At 40.0% G+C, this 23,207-nt stretch overlaps 1 protein-coding gene across 6 annotated transcripts in view; it reads left to right on the top strand.

Moving 5' to 3' along the window:
• The first annotated feature begins 11,744 nt into the window (after positions 1-11,744).
• The window catches only part of TUT4 (terminal uridylyl transferase 4), a 148,943-nt gene continuing 137,480 nt past the window's right edge, over positions 11,745-23,207 (top strand). For all 6 annotated transcript variants that reach the window (XM_036844951.1, XM_036844941.1, XM_036844967.1 and 3 more), the window contains exon 1: positions 11,745-11,887. The gene's annotated coding sequence lies outside the window, so the exon portion shown is untranslated. The remainder of the gene's footprint in view (positions 11,888-23,207) is intronic.

Genomic DNA, 23,207 nt, shown 5'->3' with positions numbered 1-23,207 from the left:
AGGCACCCAGTAAAAGGGACTTCTGTATACATACTGCCCTCCTACAGCGGCTAGCACTTGAACCTTTCCACCCTTTGCACTCTTGCCCTTTGCCTCCGCATTTTAGACGCGTATTTCTGACTTGGTTTTCTTTTAGATTCTGCCTTGCTCCTGCCAAAATATGTTCAGAGACTACTTTTAGTTATGCTTCTCCATATCTGACCTAGTCCCTGGTACTCTGCTATCAGCATAGGCCAGCTACCTTATCTTGAAGAGTGAACTGTTTTTTTTAAAAAAGGAGAAAGACTGGTAGGAAGTCCAGTATACCAAAATGCTAATAGTACTGTAGTAGGATTATCCATAGTTTATGCCACTTTTCTTTAGGTTTGAGATTTTTGCAATGTGGTTATGTTAGGTTTATTATTTAAAGTTTGAATTAAAGCCACTTGCCAAGTACTTTCATAGGTAATTATTGAATTCCCCTCCCTTTCGTGATTTCCAAGGATGGATATAAAATTGATAAATCTTTAACTAAGAAGATACTGGGTCTGAGATCCTAGCTGGGTCAGAGAAACTGTTCTTCACCTTTTTCTCTCCAAAGCAGACTCTGCACAGCCAAAACAGAGATATGGGATTATCTAAAACTTTAGATACTCTCCAACAGCTGTAGGAACAAGTCCAAACTCTTTAATGTGGCTCCCCAAACCCTTCACAATCTATTGCCATTCTACTTCTCCAACTTTTATCTCCCAGTAATCTGCTAACCTTTTTCTTTCTTCCTTACCCTATGCTACATCAGACTACTTGCCATTCCTTTAACACATATTAACATTTTTCACTTTTTAAAATTGATATATAAGATTCATATAGCAAGAAGCACAAAACTTAAGTGCACAACTCAATGGTTGTTCGCAGATGTATACATGTGTGACCACCACCCAGATCAAGCTCTAGAAAATTTCTAGTACTCTAAAAGACTCCCCTGTACCACTTTCCAGTCTGTATCTACATCCCCACCCAGAGATTACAACTATTCTGTCTTCCATCAACAAAAATTAATTTTCTGTTCTTGAATTTACAAAAATGGAAACACACCATATACATTCCTTAAAACACACAGTATATCTTAATGTTTCCTCTGAGAATAGGAATGTTAAATATCTGTCATGTGCTAGTGTTCTCCCATTCAGCATCCATGGCAGACATTACTAATTCATCATTCCTTCTTATTGTGCCTAGATTGAGTTTTAGGCTCCTTTACTAAACTGCATACCAGCAGTCACTACTGGTTGTTCCGAGTTGGCACTAGTGAAACCTCCCTGGGTAAGAATAACCTCTTCTACATGAGAACTTTTATCTCTACCATTCACAACACAGTTAATAAGTCATTTAAGTCTCGTTATCCTATCACTGTAACATCTCTCTGATCTGTCCCTTCTTTATATTCCTACTGCTTCTGCTTATTTCAAGCTTTCATAATCCCTCACCTGATTTTCTACAATATCCCCTTACTGTTTTCCCTGCCTTCAGTTTTGGCTCCTCTATTCTTATCTACCCACTGCTAATTAATTTTTTTAACATTGAAATATGACTACATCATTCTCCTGGTTGAAACTCTTTAAGGACTACCTTTCAGGTTAAGACCAGGTGCTTAGCATGGTATTGCAGGCCTCATGATCTGGCCCTGCCCATCTCTCCAGTATCATCTCCTGTACCCTTCCCTCCTGTATGCCAGCTGCTTGCAGATTCCTGAAACATGTCCTGCCCTTTTCCTTCTCTACATCTTGAATGCTCCTCCTCTCCTTTAGATGGCTGTTTCACTCACCCTTCAAGGATATCTCAAGAATATTTATTATCCAAACTTTTGTTGATCATTCTTTCCTAACAAAAGATTATTCCCTCCCAGACAAAATTAGTTATCCCTTATTTGTGTTCTCATACATAACCTTATTATGGCAATTATCATGTTCTATCAGTATCTGTTTACATTTCTGAGAGCCCCTTGAGGGAAAAGAGCTTTGAAGCTCCAGAACTCATCAGAGTGCATGTCATTTTTTTTTTTAACAATTTTTTAAAGTTCTGGTAAAATACACATAACATAAAATGTACTATCTTTACCATTTTTAAGTGTACAGTTCAGTAGCATTAAATACATTCATATTGTTGTGCAACCATCACCACCATTCATCTCCAGAACTTTTTTCATCTTGAAAAATTGAAACGCTATACTTATTAAACAGTAATTCCTCATTCTCCCCTCTCCCCAGCCCCTGGCAACCACCATTTTACTTTCTGTCTATGATTTTGTCTATTCTAAGTACGTTATGTAAGTAGAATCACACAGTATTTGTCTTTTTGTGACTGACTTATTTCATTTAGCACAGTGTCATTAAGGTTCATCCATGTTGTAGCATATGTAGAATTTCCTTTTTTTTTTTTAATTGGAGTATAATTGCTTTACAATATTGTGTTAGTTTCTGCTGTACAATGAAGTGAATCAGCTATATGTATACATATATCCCCTCCCTCTTGGACCTCCTGTCCCCCCTTCCCACCATCCCACCCATCTAGGTCATCCCAGAGCACCGAGTTGAACTTCCTGTGCTTTACAGCACGTTCCCGCTAGCTATATATTTTACGCATGGTAGTGTATATATGACAATCTTAATCTCCCAGTTTGTCCCACCCTTCCCTTCCCCCCCATGTCCACATGTCCGTTCTCTATGTCTATGCCTCTATTCTTGCCCTGCAAGTAGGTTCATCTGTACCATTTTTCTAGATTCCACATATACGCCTTAATATATGATATTTGTTTTTCCTTTCTGGCTTACTTCACTCTGTATGACAGACTCTAGGTCCATCCAAATCTCTACAAATGACCCAATTTCATACCTTTTTATGGCTGAGTAATATTCCGTTGTATATATGTATCACATCTTCTTTATCCATTCATCTGTTGATGGACATTTAGGTTGTTTCCATGTCCTGGCTATTGTAAATAGTGCTGCAGTGAACATTGGGGTACATGACTCTTTGAATTATGGTTTTCTCAGGGTATATGCCCAGTAGTGGGATGACTGGGTCATATGGTAGTTCTATTTTTAGTTTTTTAAGGAACCTCCATACTGTTCTCTACAGTATCAATTTACATTCCCACCAACAGTGCAAGAGGGTTCCCTTTTCTCCACACCCTCTCCAGCATTTATTGTTTGTAGATTTTTTGATGATGGCCATTCTGACCGGTGTGAGGTGATACCTCATTGTAGTTGTGATTTGCATTTCTCTAATAATTAGTGATGTCGAGCATCTTTTCATGTGCCTCTTGGCCATCTGTATGTCTTCTTTGGTGAAATGTCTATTTAGGTCTTCTGCCCATTTTTGGATTGGGTTGTTTTTTCAATATTGAGCTGCGTGAGTGGTTTGTATATTTTGGAGATTAATCCTTTGTCTGTTGCTTCGTTTGCAAATATTTTCTCTCATTCTGAGGGTTGTCTTTTCATCTTGTTTATGGTTTCCTTTGCTGTGCAAAAGCTTTTAAGTTTAATTACGTCCCACTTGTTTATTTTTGTTTTTATTTTCATTACTCTAGGAGGTGGGCCAAAAAAGATCTTGCTGTGGTTTATGTCAAAGAGTGTTTTTCCTATGTTTTCCTCTAAGAGTTTTATAGTGTCTGGTCTTACATTTAGGTCTTTAATCCATTTTGAGTTTACTTTTGTGTATGGTGTTAGGGAGTGTTCTAATTTCATTCTTTTACATGTAGCTGTCCAGTTTTCCCAGCACCACTTATTGAAGAGGCTGTCTTTTCTCCATTGTATGTTCTTGCCTCCTTTGTCATAAATTAGGTGATCATATGTGTGTGGGTTTATCTCTGGGCTTTCTATCCTGTACCATTAATCTATATTTCTCTTTTTGTGCCAGTACCATACTGTTTTGATTACTGTAGCTTTGTAGTATAGTTTGAAGTCAGGGAGGCTGATTCCTCCAGCTCCGTTTTTCTTTCTCAAGATTGCTTTGGCTGTTTGGGGTCGTTTGTGTTTCCGTACAAATTGTAAAACTTTTTGTTCTAATTCTGTGAAGAATGCCATTGGTAATTTGATAGGGATTGCATTAAATCTGTAGATTGCTTTGCATAGTATAGTCATTGTCTCAATATTGATTCTTCCAATCCAAGAACATGGTATATTTCTCCATCTGTTTATGTCATCTTTGATTTCTTTCATCAGTGTTTGTTTTTTTTAAAAATTTATTTATTTAGTTATTTTATTTTTGGCTGTTTTGGGTCTTCGTTTCTGTGCGAGGGCTTTCTCTAGTTGCAGCAAGCAGGGGCCACTCTTCATCGTGGTGCGCAGGCCTCTCACTATCGTGGCCTCTCTTGTTGCGGAGCACAGGCTCCAGACGCGCAGGCTCAGTAGTTGTGGTGCATGGGCCCAGTTGCTCCGCGGCATGCGGGATCTTCCCAGACCAGGGCTCGAATCCATGTCCCCTGCATTGGCAGGCAGATTCTCAACCACTGCGCCACCAGGGAAGCCCCTCATGAGTGTTTTATAGTTTTCTGAGTATATGTCTTTTCCTCTTTAGGTAGGTTTATTCCTAGGTATGCATTTCCTTTCTTTTTAAGGCTGAATAATATTCCATTACATGTATATACCACATTTGCTTATCCATTCATCTGTCAATGAATACTTGGATTGCTTTCACTTTTTAGCTATTGTGAATAATGCTGCTATGAATATCGGTGTAAAATACCTCTTTGGTACCCAGTTTTCAAGTCTTTGGAGTATATACCCAGAAGTGTAATTGCTGAATTATATGGTAATTCTTTTTTTTTTTTTTTTTAAAAAGAAGGAGTCAGTGTTTGTAGAATTTTTTTTTTTGGTTGTGCTGGTCTTAGTTGTGGAAGGTGGGCTCCTTAGTTGAGGCTTGCCAGCTCCATAGTTGTGGCATGCATGTGGGATCTAGTTCCCTGACCAGGGATTGAACCCAGGCCCCCTGCATTGGGAGCATGGAGTCTTTTTTTTTTTTTAATTTATTTCTTTATTTTTGGCTGCATTGGGTCCTCGTTGCTGCATGTGGGCTTTCTCTAGTTGTGGCGAGCGGGGGCTACTCTTTGTTGCGGAGCGCGGGCTTCTCATTGCAGTGGCTTCTCTTGTTGTGGAGCACGGGCTCTAGGCACGCAGGCTTCAGTAGCTGTGGCACACAGGCTCAGTAGTTGTGGCTCACGGGCTCTAGAGTGCAGCCTCAGTAGTTGTGGCACACGGGCTTAGTTGCTCCATGGCATGTGGGATCTTCCCAGACCAGGGCTTGAACCCGTGTCTCCTGCATTGGCAGGCAGAGTCTTAACCACTGCACTACCAGGGAAGTTCCTATATGGTAATTATATTTTTAATTTTTTGAGGAACCACTATACTGTTTTCCACAGCAGCTGTATCTTTTTACATTCCAACCAACAGTGCACAGGCTTCTCATTTCTCTACATACTCACCAACACTTGTTATTTTCTAGTTTTTTTGTTTTTTGTTTTATGATAGTAGCCATCCTAATGGGTGTGAGATACAATGGTATCTCATTATAGGTTTGATTTGCATTTCCCTAATGATTGACAATGTTGAACATCTTCTCATGTGCATACCGGTCATTTGTATATCTTCTTCAGAGAAATGTGTATTCAGGTCCTTTGCCCGTTTTTGAATCGGGTTGTTTGTTTTTTTGTTGTTGAGTTTTAGTTCTCTCTATATTGTAGATACTAATTCCTTATCAGATATATGATTTGCAAATATTTTCTCTCATTCTGTGGTTGCCTTTTTACTCTGTTGATACTGTCTTTTGTGCACAAAAATTTAATTTTCTTGAAGTCCAATTTGTCCATATTTTGTTTGTTGCCTGTGCCTTTGGTGTCATATCCAAGAAGTCATTGCCAAATCCAATGCTGTGAAGTTTTTGCCCTATATTTTTATGTAACAGTTTTATTATTTTACGTCTTACACTTAGGTCTCAGATCCATTTTGAGTTAATTTTTTCATATGGTATTAGGTAAGGGTCCAACTTCATTCTTTTGCAATGTGACTATCCATGCACCATTTTCCCAGTCAAAAAGACTTTTTCCCATTGAATGGTATCAGCACCATTATCAAAAATCATTTCACCATATATGTGAAGATTTATTTCTGGACAGAATGCATGACATTTTATAGGATACAAAGATGAATCAGAGTGCAGATTGTCCTAACACATTAGAATTGGTTATAAGGAGATTGTTAGAATGGAGTTGGATCTCATTTTTGTTTTGGAGAAAAAGGGGGGAGAAGATTTGATTTAGAGAAAGTAAAATAGCTGACTTAAAGGGAGTTCATGTCAGAATTATAGACCTTTAGACCCTTTTCCTGCCCTAGTTCATCTAGTTCACATGCTTATTTTTATATATGAAGAAAAAAAGACATGGTGTTACTCTTGAGGTAAGAATTACCAAAAAACAGACATTATAGTAGAAAGATTTCAGCTCAGTAAAGGAAGAACTTCTAACATCTAGCATAGATAAATGTGGGAAGAAATGAGCTATTAAGTACAAATATTCAAACAGAAATTGTGTTACCGAATTAGATTCGAGGCCCCCCTCTTGGGGCCCTAGCTGAACTGAAGATCCCCTGGCTCAATCAGGGAGCTCTTTCTCACTCAGCTGCACACTGCCAATAATGAAACTGAGTTTGGTACAAGCAAGACAGGCTTTTATTCAATGGCCAGAGAATTGAGAAGGGGAGCTCATGCTCTAAAAGCACCCGTCCCCAAAGGGAGAGGAGTAAGGGAATTTTAAGCAAACAGGTCAACAGAGCTCTAGGAAAGGAGCAGAGATTTTCATGGGCAGCCGGGGCATGCACAGTCTTTCATCTTCCTTTTCATGCACCAACTGTCCCTAGCATAGTACAAATCCCCCTTTGGGTGGAGATCTTAGCATCGTAATGAAGCGAAGGTAACTTTCAGATACCTCCAGGTTTCATCTGAGCAGGAACATTCCTGTGATCAAGTCAGAGCTGGTTAGGAGCAGTTGACCACTGTATATCTCTCAAAGCATGTATCTCTTAAAGTACAGCTGCAAAGCATCTCTGCCAATACCAGGAGGTATTTTGAAACAAACACAGAGATAAATCAGGGCAAGTGTATTTCAGCTCTCAGGGGTTGGTATGGAAACACAGAGATAAATCAAGGCAAGGAAAGCAGTGACCTTTAGCCTACTTTGCCTGCCATCTTGGATCTAGCCTTTTCAGTCTGGTTTTATCGTGGTCCTTTGTGGCATCCTGTTGATAAAATACAACTAGCTTGTACGGTTAAAAAATAAAAATAAAAATAAAAATAACAAAACAAAAAAACAACAGTTTCTGTGCCTGGGGCCTGGGCTGCATAGCATGTAAATTTTGCTGTAGAAAGCAGGTCTGGTCATCTCTCTGCCTTGCTTGCAAATGTTCTGTGACATTAACTTCAGGAAAAAGGCCACTTTTTAAAATGGCATACATGGCCCTTATAATGTGGTCCTAGGCTACAATTAAAGCATCATCTCCTGGCCTGTACCTATGTTCTTGATATATCCAACTATATGAACTCTAATGTCTTTTCTAACTCTCAGATCTTATTCACATTAAAGAAAAAGCCTCCTTGAAAAAAAAACCAGACCGTTTTTAACACTTCAAGGAAGTACACTAAAGGGTACGGCTGTAGTTAAAAATTCCACACAATGAATCCTCAGAACAAATTAAATGGAATCAATGGGTAGCAAGTACTCACATGTGCTAGTGTGAGTCTGTGGGCACATAAAATCCAAACTGGGGCAGCTGAGAAGAAACTTGATTTTAAGGAGAAAGGGAATTAATTTTTGTTGAATGTTTACTACGAAATAGGCATTTAAACATATTTTAGCTTATTTAATTTTAAGAGTGTAAAAAGACAAAAAGAAATCGATCCTTTACACTATCTTTGAGGTGAGCCTTAGAGGCTCTGGTATTGCATGCTATTTTTAAGAATCACAATAATTTTAAGCTTTGAACTTATCTGCTTTACAGACAACTTAAGAGTGTTAACAAGCAATTTCTAGGTACTTTCTGAGCATCAGAATTGTTCTGGGTGCTGGGAATACACAGGTGAAGAAGACATGGTTAGGACCACATCATGGGGCTCTTTTTGACTGGAGCTCATCATCAGCCAGGGGCTGTAAAAGGTTACCAACCGGGCTTCCCTGGTGGTGCAGTGGTTGAGAATCTGCCTGCCAATGCAGGGGACACAGGTTCGAGCCCTGGGCTGGGAAGATCTCACATGCCGCGGAGCAGCTAGGCCCGTGAGCCACAGCTGCTGAGCCTGAGCGTCTGGAGCCCGTGCTCCGCAACAAGAGAGGCCGCGACACTGAAAGGCCCGCGCACCGCAATGAAGAGGGGCCCCCACTTGCCACAACTAGAGAAAGCCCTCGCACAGAAACGAAGACCCAACACAGCTAAAAATAAATAAATAAATAAATAAATTAAAAAAAAATTCAGTGTTGTAATTCCTGAATTTCTCTCTAATTTAAAAAAAAAAAAAAAAAAAAAGGTTACCAACCACTGAAGTCTCTCTCCTTGAAGAAATCAGGTATATAGAAAAAAAGGAGCCTCAGAAAAAAAACTTTAGCAGATCTGATCATATCTCTCCCTTACTTATGAATGTTCAGTAACTCCCCATTAACTACAGGATAAAACCTGTTTTTTTGAATAACATACATGGCCCTTTATGATTTGTTCCCTTTATGATTTACCAGTAGATCTTGGTTTCAGCAGACTTATCTCTAAGGTACCTTTCTTGTTCTGATTTAATTTACTCACCAAATCACCTTTTCATCCAATATGATGATTTTTGGATTGGGTTTTCCTATCACCAAGGAAGAGAATGGAATATGCATACTGATCCATTGGGCAATTATATTCCTCATTACATATGATGAAATAAGATTTTTGCTGTAAGTAATTTTCACCTGAGTTTGGGTGAAATTGAGCTCCCCGAACTTCTGAACTGGAAGGCTAAATTTGGAGACTTAACCACAATCATGAGGTCTTCCTTGCAAGTATCAGATATAAGTCCTTAGTATATATATATACAGAGCAGTATCAGATACAAGTCCTTAGTGTATTTATACAGAGCTGTCAGATATTTACCATTTAATTTCTCATTAAGCTGTTGGTGATTCAATGGAAAGAACACAGAACTGGTATTCTAGGCCTGCCTGTGACTTACTGTATGACCCTGGCCACTAATTAAGTCTCTTATACCCTAAGTTCCCTCGTTTTTCGCGTAGAAATACTTGCTCTATACGTGTTCTATTGTGATGATAAGCAAGAGTATAGTTGCCAAAATTTTCCATTCAACGAGTATGTAGGCATTATAAGGAATACAAATGTTAAGTATTTGCACTCAAGTTGATAATTTATTGGAGTCAGACTCATAAAAGTAATGTGTACGGATTCAGAGAATGGAGGAATCACATTCAGTGATGTGTGCGGGGGTGGTGATCAAGATGATTTAATAAAGGAGGTAGTTGAGCTGGATCTTGAGGAATAGGAAAGGTGGTAGAACAGAGTTAGCTGGAAGGGATAAGAGCAGAGAGGCACTGGGATTCTCAGTCTGGCCCCAGCCTTTGTTTTCAGACTCATTATCTTCTGCACACACCAGACAAAATGTTCTCCGAATCACAGACTTGTGTCCGGCATATAATAGGCAAACTTCCAAGGTTCAGCTTCTACCTCTTCCCTTAAACCCTCACCCAAGTGGAATTTATCATGCTCTCCTCTGCAACTAAGATGTTAGTATCATCTTAATGTCTCTACAGGCTTTAAATTTGGGACCTGCTACTTTCCTTACATCCTCTCTGTCAAGTAGGTATTCTGCCGTTGAAAACTTACAGATAAATAAACTCAGAGGGTGTATTTGGCCAAAGTCAAACAACTGATAAGTGCTGAAGCCAGGTAGAGCGCTTTTGATTTCAAATCCACTACTGTACGCACTACACTGGAGCGCCCTGGCATGAGACAGGTGGAGTAAAATGTATTGATACTTAATTCTCAGAGCTCTAATTTTCTCATTTATAAATGGGAGCAGTAGCACGGACCTCATGGGATTATTATAATTACTTTTTTGGCCGCACCGCTTTTGGGATCCCAGTTCCCTGACTAGGGATGGAACCCGAGCCCCCTGCAGTGGAAGCACGGAGCTCTAACCACTGGACCGGCAGGGAATTCCCTGTTATAAGAATTAAATGGTAAAATATGTGAACTCCCTAGCTCAATGACTAGCACTTAGTGGCCCCTTCTCACCAAGCTTCAGATTCATGTAGGCATAAATAAACAAATAAGAAATATCCAGTTCTGGGGTGCAAAGAAGACGGATTCCGTAGAGAGGCCTTCTGTAAACTTTTACAGGTCTCAGCCCCTGAGTCACGTCATGAGAAATTTTATAAGGCAGCATCTTGTAAAGACTTAAGATTTTGCATTTTCCCTCACATCCAACCTATCATATCCTTTTCCTGCCTTAGGATGTGTCAAATGCAAGGACTGTACTTGTGTGACTTGTCCAGCTTTGAGGTTAGAGGGTGGTTGAATAATCTCCAAGGCTGGGATCTTAAAAAAAATTAACCAAACCATCCTTTCCGATCGGGACTTTTAATTACTACGTGGAGGAACCTACATTAAAAGCAAGAGGGGGAGAAGGCTCATGGATGGTAGTTGATTCCAAACCCACGTGAAACTAAATAAATGATTTCTTAAATCTTTTACCGGGGTGGAGGGTGGGATACTCTTGTGATTTCTCTCGAGCTCCTTAACTCCAGAATTGGCTGCATTTTAAAAGAAAAGGATTCCAGCTTCGGTGGGCTGGTGGCAAAGTGAATAGGCGGGGAATGGTGGGGCGACCCGGGAGGATTCCTCTGTCTACCTACTCGCTGGTGTTCAGAAGCCCGCTCTAGCCAACAAGGGTCCGCGGAGGCGCGGGCCAGGTCATGTCCGTAAGCCAGGCTCTCAGAGATGCACGTTCAAGGCCGGGGCTTCCTTTCCCTGGAGGACGGCTTTCGGGCCCTCTCCCCGCTTGGGGGCCTCCGTAGGGAGGTCCACAGCCCAGGAAGCAGACCTGAGCGGCGCGGCAGTGCCCGCGACCCCGGCCTTCTCAAGCACTCCAGCGTCCTCGCGCCGCTCCCCATGGGGGCCCAGCGGGGGAGATGGACTTCGCGACCCCCGTTCGGTAGCCCCGCCCCTCCCCTCCCCGCGAGCCCGTTGTGACTTCAACCTTCCCCCAACGCTAGAGGGCCCCGCCCCCTCCCCGCGGGCTAAAGAGCGTCCTCGCGCGCTCACCCCTTCTCTCAGCGTGAGTGTGAGTGCGCTGTCCTCTCACCTCGGCGTTGTTTCCCTCCTCCCCATTGTTTCCCGTCTCTACCACAAGGCCCCGAACGTAGCCCCTCCCCCATTGGTGTTTACTACCCCCCACCCCCGTTTAACCAGTGCCCAGGGGACCCCAGAACGGAGGGAGGGGGCACCCCCAAACTCTTCCCTCTGCGCCTCTTCTCCGGGGTCTCCTGCGCATCTATTCCCTACCCCCGCCCGGGTCAGGACTCCATTCGGGGCTCCGTCCCTCTCTCCCCTCCCCCTTCTCCCCCGGCTCCCCTTCTCCCTCGGCCCCCTCCCCTCAGCGGGTCCTCCTCTTTCTCTCCCCCTCTCTCCTCCCCCTCCCCATCCCTTCCCCCCCACAATGCAGTTCGCGGCGCGGCGGACATGGCGGTGGAACCCTGAGCTCGTCGTGTCCTGGCCTCCAGCGGCGGCGGCAGTGACGGCGGCAGCGGGAGGCGGAGGGGGAGCGGGAGCCACTGAGATGAGGAGGCGCCGCGCGCGCCTGTAGCTTGCGGGCCTCGCAGGTACGGAGGTTCCGGCCGCGGCGCAGCACCCGGCGCCCAAGGGGGTGTGCTCGGGGCAGGCCGGGCGGCCCCCTCTTCCCCCTCAGGTGCCGTGGCTCGCAGGTGTCGCGGGCCCGGCCCGAGCGCGTGTCAGCCGCCCTCTTGGGGCCTGACACTTCTTTCTTTGCCGGAATGCGCTTCGGGTGTCCCAGGGGAAGGCAGAGATAAGGGAGGTAGGGGCGGCGGCCTGGGCTTCCTGAGGAGGGCATCGGGGAGCTTTGGGGCCGAACTCCACAGCGAGGCTGGGGCACTCGGCCCCCGAGCTGAGACCTGTAGACCCGGGCAGCGGATTTTGAGTTAACGGGATAGGAGTGAACATTTTCTGGGGTCCAGTATGATTCCTTGTCATGTGTGCCTTTTCTTTCACCCCTGCTTAGATATAGACGTACGTATATAACACGTAAATACACAAACACGCATATAATACATAATAAACATTTTTTTCCGGGCTCGCCCTTGTCGGGAGGAGAGAACGTAGAGGTGTCTGTGAGGATATCGCTTCTTGCTCGCCCGCCTTCTCTCTCCCCCGCCCCCCGGTCGAATGGTGGTAATGAACGCTTTTGACGTGGGAAACTGAGATTCGTATTTGTAAACAGACAGCACTCGCCGAGTGTGATGTACGCCTCCGCGAGAGGTTTCAGGTCCTTTTGGTATACGGATTGCAAAAGAATGATATATTTAGACCTGAAAGAAAGATATCATCGGGATTTAAAGTTGTACCTGAATGTGGTGAATTACTGTTATTTTAACAACGTTGATTAAATACTTTCTTTTTAGAAGATTATCAGATATTTAATAAGATGAATTTTGTACCTTGCGCGAGATCTTAGTTTCGGTATACCATGTTTCTTCGTTTCGATATATTTTTTATACAAAAGTAGTTCCTTGCACATTTGACGTTCTACTCCCTTTTGTGATCTCCTTAGTGTCCAGAAGTGCAATTCGAATTGTGTATTGTTGGCATGCATTTAATAATTAGCTGGAGCGGATCAGGTTACCTTTTGTTTCCAAAGATCGCCCCCCCATCCAGTCTTGTAGTAGCGAAATGTGTAACACTTGGTGAAACGGAACATATCCTTTTTCTGTTTTTAAAATAATGAGAACTATTAGCTAATAAAATTGGATAATCGCAACTGCTTATGATAATTTAGAGAGAATGCCATATCAAGGTGGTGAATTGTAGGATGGCTTTTTTAAAAAGTTTTTTTTTGTTGTTGTTACTATCAGTCAGCGTGTTCTGTATATGAGTAAAATGTACGCTGAAATTTTTTTTAGGCTCAGAACGCTTGTATGTCTCCTTAGAAATTGCTTCACTACATTGCATCCTAGTACTGATTAGTCACAACTTATAAAATTATGAAATATTGATTCATTTAGAAAACTGTGCTTAAGATAATTAATGAATTTACTAGTGTCTAGTGTACTATGATCCTTGTATAAACAAATTTTAAAGAGTGCTTCTTAAAAACCGTATACTTTGGGGAAGATAAGAATTTTAAGTTGCTTTATGCTTTAAAAAGATGATATTTAATACAAACAAAAGAGTTACTTTTTAAAAAAGCTATTTTAGATAAATTTTCCTGCTGGTTGTAATTTTTCATTTGACTTGTGTGGAAAATGAAAAAATAAAGCTTCCTTGAAATAATACAGAAGCGGAAGTGAAAGTTATTGACATTTAATGTTTTAAGTCTAGCAAATATCTAAATACAGAAAGGAAATTAAAGTCTTCTCATTGTCCTAGGTCAAGTTGTTAGTAATACAGATAAACTAACAAGATGTTATGATGCACGTAAGTTTAGTTCAATATTGTAAATCCTAAATCACATCTAGAATTACATTTATTTTTAGTTAATGTAGCTGGAACAGTATAGTGTCTACATTATAATTTCAGACCTTTTAAAATAAAAATTTTTATTTGTAATTATAAATGTCTGATTAATAAAAAGCTGTTTAAAGAGAATTTTTATTAGTTCTTAGAGTCATTTTAGTAAGAGTAATTGGATAACTTTTTGACCTCAAAGTTAACCTTGACATGCACAATAAGCAGGATTAATTATGTTGTGTTCTTCATATAATGTCAAATCAGGATCTTTGGGTAGACAAAGGTGTATGAATTTTATTTCTGCAGTAAGTTTCTGGTTTCAGAGAAACTATAAGTAAGACTTACCTGTAAATGCTGATGCCAGTAAATTTTGTTTACCCTTAAAAAAAAAAGACCATTTTGATATAACAAATTCAGTGAGATGTGTTACTTCCTAACGTAAACTACAAATGCTTGAATTCAGTTGATTGTTACTGCAGATAGAAATATGTTCTAAAAAAGAACAGTTCTAGAAAGACAAATAGGCAAGGGGAGTAAAGCAGGATATATAGACTTTTTTCTTCTTAGAGGAATTAAGATTAATTACACTGAACTAATAAGTAAATTAGAATTTTTTTACACTAAACTAAGTTTTACCTGTTTTGTTTCAGGCATTGTGCTAGCCATGTTTATGTATTTTTATTCACTTGTTCAGTGTAACAACCCTATGAAACCTGTTTTATAAATGAGGACTCTCTGACTCAGAGGTTAATTTGCATAAGATCATAGAGTTAGAAAGATTGAAAGCAGCTCTGTGTGTTCTTCCTATTATATATGTCATGTTGCTTCTCAGATGTATCAAGTGTTCTCCCAATTTTATAGGAGAAACTGCCTAAGGTTGCTCGTTCATTCATCATTGAATCATTTATTTCTTCAAACATTTGCATTTGTACTTTATGCTAGACATTGCTAGGTTTTAGAGATATAAAATTATTGAAGACAATCTGTTGCTTCAGGGAACTCAGTCATATAATACGTACAGATAAATTGCAACACACTAGATTATGGGAGTTCGGAGGGAAGAAGCTGGCTCTTGAGGGATGAGTAGGAGTTTTCCAGATGGAGAAGGGGATAGACTGGAGGCCATTCCAAAGTAAAGGAATAATGTGTGTGAAGGTGATAAGTTGTAATAGGGCTTGGTGTTTAGGGGAGAGTGAGAAATTCAGTGTGGTATGAATTGAATTATGGATAGAGTGGTGAGAGAAATGGTTTGAAGTACCTGGCAGATTGTGAAGATTATTGTGTATGTTAAATGAAGACCTTTGGATTTTTATCTTGTAAAGTGAGATCACCAAGTGGGATAGTGGTTGAGCTGTAATTAAAATTATGGTTTTTGATTCCTATTTTAGTATTTCTTTCTCCTTGGCTTCTCCATCAATAGATTTACCCTTGTTTTCATTGGATAGATTTACCCTTGTTTTCATTGGATAGTCAAGTCATCTTTTGCATGCTGCTCTCTTCTCCTCTCTCTAGTTGCTGTAGTCCAGACTGGTTCTTTGAGGATCCTGTGATCCAAGTCTTATTGTCTAAGAATGTTTAATTTCTTAGAGGAGTCTTTTGAGGTAAAAATACCTCTGGGAGAAATCACCTTGTTATCGTTACACAGGAAGTGTTTTCACTCCTTGGCTTGGGTTGGTTGACTGCTTTCTAGTTTACCATTGGAAAGCAATAGCATAGGGCATTGGGGAGTGTGGTCTGGAAAGCAGAGGCAGGATTCATACAAGCTCGGTGTTCATCAGTAAAGATGAGCAAAGTCCTACTGATCTTTATACAAAGCAATCTGTATTTTCAAAAATTAGGTATTTTGTAAGGCACACAATAATCTGGTCTTTTTAAATGGGTATTTGATTTACAATGATAATAGGTAACTTACTGCATAGTTACTATGTGTTAATTTATTGCTAAAGATCTTAGAAGTATTCACCGGTCCTCGCAACAACTTTTATATTATCAGTATTTATAGGTGAGGAAAGTAGCTGCAGAAAGACTAGATACTTTGGCTAAGATCTCAGAGCTAGTTTGCTGCTGAGCCAGGATTTGAACTCAGGATGTCTGAGTCTAGAGTTAGAGCTCTTAACCACTATACTATGTTGCACCTCAAGCTTAGGTTGTCAAAATTTAGTATGCAGAGGATGTTAAATTCAGTATAGTCGCATAGGTTGTCAAAAAATGTTTTGTTAAGAACATAAAGTATGAATTTAGATGATAATGAAATCTGATTGCATTTTGTCAGTCTCAGCTGTACACTGTAGTTTAAATAATTTAATTAACATTAAAATTGATTGGTCATTAACTACAAATAGCTCCAGTCTTGTGCTGAGGGTTAGTTTAGGTCAGCGGTATTCAAACTATGTTTGGGGACCTTTTGGGGGTCTCTGAGTTGTAACTGTTTTCATAGTAATATTAAGAAGATATTTACCTTTTCCCCTTTCATTTTCTCATCTGGAATGTACAGTGATAGATACATGTGAAAACGTTATTACTTTGATGGTACTGGAATGTGTAATAGTGTATTCTTTTTTTCTTTTTCTTTGAGATATAATTTACAGTACCATAAAACTCACCTTTTTATTTATTTATTTATGGCTGTGTTGGGTCTTCGTTTCTGTGCGAGGGCTTTCTCTAGTTGTGGCGAGTGGGGGCCACTCTTCATCGCGGTGCGCGGACCTCTCACTATCGCGGCCTCTCCTGTAGCGGAGCACAGGCTCCAGACGCGCAGGCTCAGCAACTGTGGCTCACGGGCCTAGTCGCTCCGCGGCATGTGGGATCCTCCCAGACCAGGGCTCGAACCCGTGTCCTCTGCATTGGCAGGCAGACTCTCAACCACTGCGCCACCAGGGAAGCCCAAAACTCACCTTTTTAAAGCATGCAGTTCAGGGACTTCCCTGGCAGTCTGGCGGTTAAGACTCCGTGCTTCCAATGCAGGGGACACGGGTTTGATCCCTGGTTGGGGAACTAGGATCCCATATGCTGTGTTGCATGACCAAAAAAAAAAAAAAAAAAAAGCATGCAGTTTAGTGTATATTCGTAAGGTTATGTAATCATCACTACTGTTTAATTCCAGAACATTTTCATCTTACCAAAAGAAACCCTGTGCCCATTAGCAATCACCCTGCATCCCCCCCACCTCAAGCTTTTGGCAACCACTAAACTGCTTTCTGTCTCTTTCTGTCTTTGGAATTGCCTATTCTGGATATTTCATGTGAATAGAGTCATATAACATGTGGCTTTTTGTGCCTGGCTTCTTTCACTAAGCATAATGTTTTCAAGGTTCGTCCATAATACGTCATGTATTAGCACTTCATTCCTTTTTATGGCTGAATAATACTACATTCTGTGGAATGTATTCTATAGAGATACCACATTTTGTTTATCCATTCATCATTTGATAGACATTTGGGTTATTTCCACTTTTTGGCTATTACGAATAATGTTTCTTTGAACATTCATGTAAAAGTTTTTGTGAGGATGTATGTTTTCATTTCTCTTGGATATATACCCAGGAGTGGAATTGCTGAGTGTTCTGATACATTTATGTTTAACTTTATGGAGGAACTGCCAAAACTATTTTCCTGAGAGGCTGCACCATCTTATATTTTCGCTAGTAATGTACAAGGGTTCTAATTTCTCCACATCCTCACCAACACTTGTTATTGTCCATCTTTTAAATTATAGCCATCCTAGCTGGTGAAGTGGTATCTCATTGTGATTTTGATTTGCAGTTCCCTAATGACTAATGATGTTAAGCATCTCTTCATGTGTCTGTTGGCTATTTGTATATCTTATTTGGAGAAACGTCTATTTAAATCCTTTGTTCATTAAAAAAAATTGGATTATTTTTATTGTTGAATTATAAGAGTTCTTTATATATTCTGCATACTAGATCCTTATCAGATAAATGATATGCAAAAATGTTCTCCCATTTTGTGGGTTGTCTTTTCATTTTCTTTTTTTAAATTTAAAAATTTTGGCAAAATATATATATAACATAAAATTTACCATGTTAACCATTTTTAAGTGTATATTCACAGTGTTGTGCAACCATCACCACCATCCATGTCCAGAACTTTTTCCTTTTTCCCAAACTAACACTCTGTGCCCTTAAGCAATAACTCCTTATTCCCTCCTCCCCTCAGCCCCTAGCAACCATCATTCTACTTTCTGTCTCTATGAATTTGACTACTGTATGTAATTAGAGTCATATAATATTTGTTCTTTTGTGACTTATTTCATTTAACACAGTGTCTTCAAGGTTCTTCCATGTTTTAGCATGTGTCGGAATTTCCTTCCTTTTTAAGGCTGAATAATGTTTTCTTGTATTTATATACCATATTTTGTTTATCCATTCATCCGTTGATAGACACTTTGGTTGCTTCTGCCTTTTGGCTATTGTGAATACTGCTGCTGTGGATGTGGGTGTACAAATATCTGTTTGAGTCCCTGCTTTCTGTTCTTTGGAAATATACCCAGAAGTGGAATTGCTGGATCATGTGGTAAATCTATGTTTAGTTTTTGAGGAACTGACATTTAATTCTTTTCATTTTCTTGAGTATGTTTTTTTAAGCACCCAAATTTTAGATTTTGATAAAGTCCTATTTATCTATTTCTTCTTGCGCTTTGGGAGTCATATCTAAGAAATATAAGCCAAAATTATAAAGATCTACACCTGTGTTTTTTTCTAAGTTTTATAGTTTTAGCTTTTACATTTAGGTCTTTGATCCATTTTTAGTTAATTTTTGAATGTGTTGTGAGGCAGAGGTCCAACTTCATACTTTTGCATGTGGCTATCCAATTGTCCCAGCACCATTTATTGACAAGACTATTCTTTCCCTTGTTGAATGATCTTGGTGTCATTGTTGAAAATCAATTGACCATAAATGTCTCTGTTTATTTCTGGCTTCTCAATTGATTCTGGATTCTCCATTGATTTGTATGTCTGTCCTTATGCCAGTACCACCCAGTCTTTTTTCTTCTATTTCTTTCTTTCTTTCTTTCTTTTTGGCTGCGTTGGGTCTTTGTTGCTGTGCGCGGGCTTTCTCTGTTTGTGGCGAGTGGGGGCTCCTCTTCCTTGTGGTGCGCGGGCTTCTCGTTGCGGTGGCATCTCTTGTTGTGGAGCACAGGCTCTAGGCGCGAGGGCTTCAGTAGTTGTGGCACACGGCTCAGTAGTTGTGGCTTGTGGGCTCTAGAGCGCAGGCTCAGTAGTTGTGGCGCACGGGCTTATTTGCTCCATGGCATGTGGGATCTTCCTGGACCAGGGCTCGAACCCGTGTCCCCTGCATTGGCAGGAGGATTCTTAACCACTGCACCGCCAGGGAAGTCCCACCACCCAGTCTTGATTACTGTAGCTTTGTAGAAGGTTTTGAAATTGGGAAATCGAAGTTGAAGTTGTGAGTTCTCCAACTTAACTTTTCTTTTTCAAGATTGTTTTGGCTGTTCTGAGTCCCTTGCATTTCCGTGTGCATTTTAGGATCCACTTGTCAATTTTTGAAGAAAATCTTGTACTTCTTTGATGGTATTGGAATGTGTAATAGTGTATTCTTCTTTTTCTTTGAGATATAATTTACAGTACCAATTGTAAATGGAATTGTTTTCTTAACTTCACTTTCAGACTGTTCATTGCTAGTATATAGAAATACAATTGATTTTTGTTTATTGATCTTGGATGGTAATGTTGCTGGACTAATTTATTAGCTCTAACAGTTTTTTTGAGGATTCCTTAGGATTTTTTATATATGGGATCATGTCATCTGCAAATATAGATAGTTTTACTTCTTCCTTTCCAGTCTGGATGCTTTTTATTTCTTTTTCTTGCCTAATTGCCCTGGCTGGTACAGTGTCGAAGAGAAGTGAAGACAACAGGGAATTCCCTGGAGGTCCAGTGGTTAGGACTCGGTGCTTTCACTTCTGCGGCCTGCGTTCAATCCCTGGTCAGGGAACTAAGAACTTGCAAGCCACGCGGCCAAAATAAATAAATAAATAGATAGATAAATGTAAAAAAAAAGTGAAGACAACATCCTTGTTTCTGTTCTTAAGGGAGAAAACATTTAGTCTTTCACCATTAAGTATGATGTCACACGTGGGTTTTTTGTCAGATTGAGGAAAGTTTCTTTTGATTCCTAATTTGTTGAGTGTTTTTATTGTAAAAGGGCGTTAGATTTTATCAAATGCTTTTTTTTGTGTCACTTGAGATGACTGTGTGGTGTTTGTCCTTTATTTTATTAGTATGGTGTATTACATTGATTGATTTTCATATTGAACCAACCTTGCATTCCTGGGATAGAATACACTTGATCCTGGTGTATAACTTTTTTTTTTTTTTTTTTTTTTTTTAGGGAAGGTTCTTTTATTTATTTATTTATTTTTGGCTGTGTTGGGTCTTCGTTTCTGTGCGAGGGCTTCCTTCAGTTGCGGCAAGTGGGGGCCACTCTTCATCGCGGTGCACGGGCCTCTTCACTATCGCGGCCTCTCTTGTTGCGGAGCACAGGCTCCAGACGCGCAGGCTCAGCAGCTGTGGCTCACGGGCCTAGTTACTCCGCGGCATGTGGGATCCTCCCAGCCCAGGGCTCGAACCCGTGTCCCCTGCATTGGCAGGCAGATTCTCAACCACTGCGCCACCAGGGAAGCCCTGGTGTATAACTTTTTGTTGCTGGATTTGGCTTGCTAGTATTTTGTTGAGGATTTTGCATCTGTATTCATAAGGCACATTGGTGTATAGTTTTCTTGTAACGTCGTTGTCTGGTTTTGGTATTGAGGCAATACTGGCCTCATAGAATGAGTTAATAGTGTATTCTTGTATTTGAAAAATTTCTCAGTTTTAATATCTAATGATGTAAGTGTCAATAGCTATAACTCACAAAAACAAAAGTTCTTGGGATTCTTGTTAATTTTTAAGAGTATAAATGCATCCTGAGGTCAAAAAGTTTGAGAACTGCTGGTTTAGGCTAAGGACATACCTTAGTGCCTAAGCATTGAACCAAAAAATATGTCTCTTCTTTCTTGTCATAAACCAATCCCATTTGTGTCATTTTAGGCAAGTCATACACTCAGTGTACCTCATTAATATATAAAGTGGAAATACTGCAAGACTGTTAACTTTACAGATGTGAAAAGATAAATGAATGGGCATGTTAGGCATATATTAGCTGATACTGTATCTTCAAAACAAACCTGTTTTTTTAAAATTTTATTTTATTTTTTTATACAGCAGGTTCTTATTAGTTATCTATTCTATGCATATTAGTGTATATAGGTCAATCCCAGTCTCCCAATTCATCACACCACCATCCCCCCCCCGCCACTTTCCCCCCTCGGTGTCCATACATTTGTTCTCTACATCTGTGTCTCTATTTCTGCCCTGCAAACTGGTTCATCTGTACCATTTTTCTAGGTTCCACATATATGCGTTAATATACGATATTTGTTTTTCTTTTTCTGACTTGTTTTGTATGACAGTCTCTAGATCCATCCACGTCTCTACGAATGATCCAATTTCGTTCCTTTTTATGGCTGAGTAATATTCCATTGTGTATATGTACCACATTTTCTTTATCCATTCATCTGTCGATGGGCATTTTGGTTGCTTCTGTGACCTGGCTGTTGTAAGTAGTGCTGCAGTGTACATTGGGGTGCATGTGTCTTTTTGAATTATGGTTTTCTCTGGGTATATGCCCAGTAATGGGATTGCTGGGTCATATGGTAATTCTATTTTTAGTTTTTTAAGGAACCTCCATACTGTTCTCCATAGTGGCTGTATCAATTTACATTCCCACCAACAGGGCAAGAGGGTTCCCTTTTCTCCACACCCTCTCCAGCATTTGTTGTTTGTAGATTTTCTGATGCTGCCCATTCTAACTGGTGTGAGGTGATACCTCATTGTAGTTGTGATTTGCTTTTCTCTAATAATTAGTGATGTTGAGCAGCTTTTCATGTGCTTCTTGGCCATCTGTATGTGTTCTTTGGAGGAATGTCTATTTAAACAAATCTTTTTTTTAAACTGAAAAATTTGTAAGGGCTCCAGGACTTTTTGTAGGAACTTATGGTATTGTTATGAGACAGTGTCTTGAATTGTGTCATACAGGTAAAAATTTGTTAGTTTGTGTTTGGAACTTGTATTTAAGCTTTCTGTGATAGTACCAGTTTTAAACCAGTGATTTTCATTATATGAGAGGTACACCTCCTTAGGAAGGTGTTTCATAATCACTTTGGAAGGTCTTTTAAACCACTCACAGCTACCCTCTCCCACCCCCCATTCTTGTGTTCCTCTTTATTTCTGTTGGCCGTGTATTCTGTTTCTCAGATGGGTTAGAAAAATGATTGAGAACCATTATTCTGAACCCTCTAAGGGGGTTTGTATCTTGTTCCCTTCATACCTCCTTCCTCAAAGCCAGAAAACCAGACCCATGTTTTTCTATATAGTGTCTGTTTATTCTTCTATTCTCCACTAAAATTCTTCTTCTTCTAAGACTGGTGCCCTACTGCCAAGGGGGGAAAGCGACTGGGGGGTTCGGGTGGTGGCGTGATGAATTGGGCGATTGGTATTGACATGTATACACTGATGTGTATAAAACTGATGACTAATAGAACCTGCTGTATAAAAAAATAAATAAAATTCAAAAATTCAAAAAAAAAAAAGACTGGTGCCCTACTGGCTGTTTCTTACCTGACTTTGTTATTTCAATCTAGGAACCTCTGTGTCACTCGCTTATGTTCACTGATACTTTGGTATAATTCTTGATATCATATCAGGCAGTTGGAAGCATAATACTGAAGGTTACCTAACATCTTAACTTTATTTTTCCTTAATTTCTGTATTCCAGTGGTATTCAGCTCTACTTTCCTTGACACACCTACTCATATGGTTCAATAATGGTTCTACTTCTGACCAAAATCTCCTTAATATCTATATGTGCATCTTTCTCATTTCTTTAGTTTTCTCATGTATCCCTAATCTCTTTGTATATAACCTCTTTTGGGCTTTATCCTTCCCCCTCACCAGTACCATTACTGTTGTGTTCACTTACTCTATTGAATTATTCATTCTGTCAGTCCTCTACCCAGTATGAATTTAAATATCTGTAAATTGTATAAACTAGTAGACTGGTGTGTTATATATGTAGTTAGGTCTTTAACACAGCTGGGCAGTATTTTAGTCAGATTTCTTTCCTGTTTCTCACATTTAGTATTGTTTTACCCTGGCCTTAAGCCCTCTACTGCCCTCTGCCTTTTGCAGTCAGTGTTGGCCTTCTGTTTCATAGAACAATATTATAAAACTTGTGTTCCTCACAGTCCTTTGAGATACTGATAGGTGGTCCTGGCAAAAAATGTTTCTTTAGTCAAATGAATCTGGGAAATGTTGCAAATTAGATCTCACTCTTAGAGATTTACAGTGCTTATTAGGATATTGAAGCATCTTCTGGGAAG

Source organism: Balaenoptera musculus, chromosome 1 (genome assembly GCF_009873245.2).
Source record: "Balaenoptera musculus isolate JJ_BM4_2016_0621 chromosome 1, mBalMus1.pri.v3, whole genome shotgun sequence".
NCBI classification, from domain to species: domain Eukaryota; kingdom Metazoa; phylum Chordata; class Mammalia; order Artiodactyla; family Balaenopteridae; genus Balaenoptera; species Balaenoptera musculus.
Note: the sequence above shows the minus strand (reverse complement) of the source record. Positions and strands in the feature narration are given on the sequence as shown.